Genomic DNA, 6000 nt, shown 5'->3' on the forward strand with positions numbered 1-6000 from the left:
TCGAAACAATGCAATTTGTCCAGGTGAGCACATACGCCTTATCAAAACACCCCAGACAACACATAGACCCATGGGCACCATCATCACACATGTGATGAGAATAGTTTTACAGTGGATGATCCTTGTGGGCTGTGCGGCACTCAAACATGAAGTGGGGTTTCTACAATCTTAAAGGTAACCGCTCACACAAAATATCAAGTGTCTCAAAGCAAACCGCACACCAAATATTAAGTGTCACAAAGTGCAATTTAACTTAAAAAAAAAGGCAATGTCAAGAGATGCTCCAAGTCAAATGGTGATCTAACAGATAGCCATCCCAAAAAATTTCCACATACATGTCCATCCACGTCCACATATGTGCACCAAGACAAAGAAAACACTATCCAATGCATAAAATTGCAAGTGATCAAAACCATGGACAATGAAGAGGGGGCGCCTTCAAAAATCCATACAATCTACCAAAAAATGCAACCATTTCTATGATGCCACATATACACGATTCAAGACACTTATCTCACATATGGATCCAACAAAAGACCACATATGCGATGGTATTTCTCAAACATTATGACATTGTGCTCCATGAATGTTGCAATATGCCCAAGCATCCCGTGCCCACAAACAATTCTACAATTGTATCTTCCAGCTCATTGAAGAGTGACACTATATACTTGCATAGCCTTTGACCTCTTTGGCAACCGCCTCTCCATGCCCTACCCTTTATTTTCACCACATCCTCAGGCAAAACTCATTTGGTAAGCACTCCAATTCTCGAATTCCCGACTAAGAATTGTCAAGCATTCAAACCAAGTATGCCTTATCCTCATCCCAGACACAAGTGGAACCTATCATGTTTAGTTTCTCCTCCGTGGCTATGTGATTTCCCATTGAATGCCATGGTAGTGAGAGTACTGCATGATAAAAGCCCTCTTCCTCAAATAATCCTCTAGATGCCCTAGAGGATCCATGCTCAACATTCTTCCCTTGCATGTTTTTAGAATGCTTAGCTGCAAGAAAATGACAATCTATAACTTCGAAACAACAAGTTCCCAGATAGCAAGAAGATCTAGTCAAGTAACAAGAACTTTGAGAATTTGTGGACATTTGCAAGCCAACCACAAGACAAGACATAAACAACAACATGAGTGTATCTGAAATGAAAAGCACAAGACAAGACATAAACAGATAACATGATCGTATTTGAAATGAAAGTTACCTGGTTAACTCAAGAGTTGAATGCACTACTAAAATAACATCACTAAGATCCACTTGCAAAAATCATTACTCATACTAAACACATTCATAGCATGTGATGATATGTGGTAGTAACTCTAACATAAGTAGCAAATAGGCTGCATTGGAATGGCCAACTATTGAAAGCCTCAAATGTTGGGTGTTTGGCAATTGGAAGCTATGGAAACCTTGTGTGTTTCTTTTGCAGATATGTCCTGATGTGTTTGGGAACCAAATATTGGGTGTTTGGCAATTGAAAGCTATGGAAACCTTGTGTGTTTCTTTTGCAGATATGTCTTGATGTGTTTGGGAACATGCCCAGTCTGTGTTTGGGAACATGCCTAGTCTGTGTGTATGACTTTATACCAAAATATTCCTCCCATACATGATTGTTTATTCACCATGTTAAGCATACTCTCATAGTGTCCCCAAAGGTATGTGCAGAGCATCATTGAGGAACATAAAATCCTTGGTTTCTTTGGTGGTGAGTTTGGACAATAATGTGGGGGTCCAAGAAAAGTACAAATGATTGTGGCAAGGGAGTTGGTTCTCAAAGATTTTATTGATGATGCAAAATTATCTGGAGAGTTCATGTCAAAGAGGGAGTTGCATGAGATGTCCCAAGAGCTATGGTCTGCAATAAATCTAAAGAATTGAGTATAAACACTTCTCATCTCTCAATTCTTTTCTTTAGAATTGAGCTATGGTCTGCAATAAATCTAAAGAATTGAGTATAAACACTTCTCATCTCTCAAGAACTTGGTGGTGATTGGAAAAACTAGTACTAACTCGTGATGATTGAATTCTAGGGTGAAGCAAATGGTGATGTAGAGTCGTAAGACAAATCGTCTGCTTGGAGATGGTTATGAAGCTATCTTGGAGCACAAGATAAAGTGTCATTTTTAATTCCTCCATGGGTTATGTTTTCCGTTACAAGGTAATACTCGAGATGCGAGATGCTTAATTTTCAAGATGTCAACAAAACGAGACCTGGCTCTAGGGTTGACACTGTCCATCGACAAATGGATGATGATGGTGATGTTGACTTAAGGTAATCATGGGATTGTTTCTATCATATTCATCGTATTGAAAGTGGGTGGCATACCATGGGCGCACATGTGTATTATCACATGGATGGAAAAGATCTTGAACTAACTCACTTGTGTGTTTTGTCCTGAAGATCCCTGCTCCCTCTACGTAAAGAATTCTAGGGTGCTAGCAGCAGAAGTAGTACTTCTTACGCGGGGTAGGGTTCCTCACTCGGGGCTCGCCCCACGGATATCCGGACAAGAGACTAATTCCTCGGTTCTTCCAAAACCGAACCTGGAAAAAACTTCCCTCGCCCAGAAAGCACGGGCGATTCCTCTAGGATATTTTTACTCTAACGTTATCAAAAGCCCTAATTAACTGAACTGATCTGACCGAACCCGTAAGTCCCTTAGTCAGAACAAGGAAAAGATTGCACTTGGATCATAGAGTCCAACGCTTTTTTCCTCATTGAGAGGCACAGCCGTTGATTCTTTTCCATATAACAATTTTTATCTAGGATTTAATTCATCTATCGTACCAACAGAAATTTAGTCTCATTTTAGGGATCCATCAGTCCAGCCTAACCCCATCCAGTCCCATGGGTTAGCCAACCGCCCAACCACTGTAGTGATGGGATCCAATTAGAAATTTGATTAGGTTTTGTCCCGGGTACCAAGGAAAAGAGTTTCCAAGTCCCTTAGCCGGATATTAATGCAAACTTACAATTAGTCACACCACTTACACACCCAATATGAAATTGCCTTTTTCACAGATTCAACTGTCTTTAAAATAATCATTTAATGAAACCATAGTGTTAGTGATTATAATCCTCCAAAATATCTGGTTGAATTCTCATTTCCAATCATTCCTTCAACGGTGTACCTATGGCATCATTGGCAACTAGAACGCTCACCACCTGTCCACTCAGGGGCCTTTTCCATAGTTCCTAGCTCATAGTACACGGCAATATAATTACATAAGAATGTCCAGATGGAATCTCCGTTGAAGATCAGCAAGATCAACCAATAGATCCATATAAAAGAGCCATGGACTTATCCGTTGAGGGACCAGCAAGGTTAATCAACCAGATCCATGCCTGAATTCAGAAAACAACTCTTACTCCTTATTCCAATATCTTTCGCGACGTACATGTGGGTATCTTTTGCGACCCAGAGCCCGAGCACTGTATGGTCAGCACCCTCTAGGATCCTTCGTAGGTCACCTAGCGCTTCACTCATAGGCTGCTTCCTTGGTCCCTCATCCACCGTACCGAAAGCTCACCATTTAAATCGAACTGAGGCTGATCGACCGACCTTGCTACACGAGACATCCTCCGTTGACTCTCCGTCAGCTATTGCAACTTTATTAGATAGGTCTCCATGACCTCATTCACAAGACGGTTGAAATATTTCCCCAACATTTTTGACGTAAAACAGTCATTTAAAAACAGATCATAAATACAATTTCTATAACGAATTCTTGTCTTTCCACATTGTTCCACATCAATCCACATTATTTAATCCACATCCATTTCATATGTATTTCCATTTCTTATTCAATCACATCATTTTCCATCTCATCACTTCTTTCCTCATTTATCCTCATCATATCTCATCCACTCGCATCTACTCATATCACATCACGTCACATCCATTTCACATCACATATCATCCTTTCACATCCAATTTACAACACATCTCATCATATCCATTTCACATCACATATCATCCATTCACATCTATCCCAATGTACAACACATCTCATCACATCCATTTCACATCCATTTCTCATCACATCCATTTCACATCACATATCATCCATTCACATCCTGATTCATAACACATCACATCACATCTCATCCATTCACATCCCATATATCATTCATTCACATCCCGATTCACATCACATTTCATTCACTCACATCTATCCATTTCTCATCACATCACCTCCATCCATTCACATCCATCACATCACATTCACTCATATCCATCACATTCACATCCACATTTATTCTTTCACATACACATCCACATCCATTCTTCCACATAAATCCACATCCATTCTCATCACATACACATCCACATCTATTCTTCCACATACATTCACATCCATACTCATCACATACACATCCACATCTATTCTTCCACATACATCCATATCCATTCTCATCACATAAACATCCATAGCTATTCTTCTACATACATCCACATACCATTTCGAAGGGTCACAACTTAGTTTCAGATTTGGCGGGGATTTTGAGAGTATTTTTCTAAACTAGTCACACCTTTTTTTCCTTGAAACTGACAAAAGAGTTTGGACATAGTCTAATTCAAGGTTTGAGTCTGATAAGATTTTTCGTGAACTATCTTTCTTGGAAAGGTTTGATAATTCAGTCACTACCAAATTTCTTTCTTTGAATATTCACTTAACTGATTTCTAAATTAATTACGAATTCCCATGAGGAATAAATTTATCATTTAACTGAATATTTCAATCTCGATAGATCTCGTGATTTTTTTTCAATCCTGAGTGAATATAAAACGATAGAAATTTCTTTCTTTCAATAATAAATCCTTTATGCATCTTTCTATGCATAAAATCAATTTAATGAGAATAACACTTTTGAAATAAAAGTAATTCCTTTATGCATCTTTCTATGCATAAAATCAAATTTAATGAGAATAGCACTTTTGAAATAAAAATAATTCCTTTATACATCTTTCTATGCATAAAATCAAATTTAATGAGAATAGCACTTTTGAAATAAAAATATTTCCTTTATGCATCTTTATATGCATAAAATCAAATTTAATGAGAATAGCACTTTTGAAATAAAAATAATTCCTTTATGCATCTTTCTATGCATAAAATCAAATTTAATAATTAATATCAATGATATCCATGCATATTCATAGATGAATATGTACATGGAGTAATTAGGATATTTCTTTTAGATGCAAAGAAGGGTGGAAATTACTCTTGTGAAATAACAAAAAGATAAACTTTATTTTCCACAAAATTCTAGAAAATTTTACCATAACCGCCTTTGTATGGCTGACCATTTCTCAATTTTAACATTCTATTTTTGACTTAAATTAACCTAAATTAGATTCCAATGACTCTAATCTACACCATTTTCAAAAATCAAGAGAGTAAACAATGAAAAGAGTTTAATCAATCTTTTAATTAAACTTTCTAGGCTTAAGAAGGGCTAAATTGTAAAGAAGAGAAGGGGGTGGCTTTTCCACCAAGGCATAGCATTAGAATTTAATTCAAACATTTTGTAAAGCATAGAAATTAAGAAAACCATAGATTTCAAATTCATAAAAGTAAGAAAATTAGCTTACATGGAACTTGTAAGCTTTCCTTTGGCTTGAGGGATTGAGGGTTCTACTCTTGTTTGTAGCAAGAGTGGCCACCAAATTCACTTGGAGAGGATTAGGCCAAAAAATAATTAAATTATTAAGAAATTCAATGTTAATTGGCTCAGGACATGGGTCAGAACAGAAGTAGAGTAAGAGTGCATAAACACCATTAAGCTTTTAAAAAAGGGGGAGGCTTCTATTTATAGGAAAAAGTGAGCCTCTAACCAAGCAAACTGATTCTAGAATTTTCCAGATCAGTTTGGTCAATTTTTGATCATTTTTGGGTCAGTTCAGCATACTTTTTGGATCCAATTCAGCATACTTTTTGGATCCAATTTTCAGTTTGTTCATTGGTTGCCGCTTAGTTTTTTTC

Source organism: Cibotium barometz, chromosome 8 (assembly GCF_041138505.1).
Source record: "Cibotium barometz isolate CiBa-2024 chromosome 8, ASM4113850v1, whole genome shotgun sequence".
NCBI lineage: Eukaryota > Viridiplantae > Streptophyta > Polypodiopsida > Cyatheales > Cibotiaceae > Cibotium > Cibotium barometz.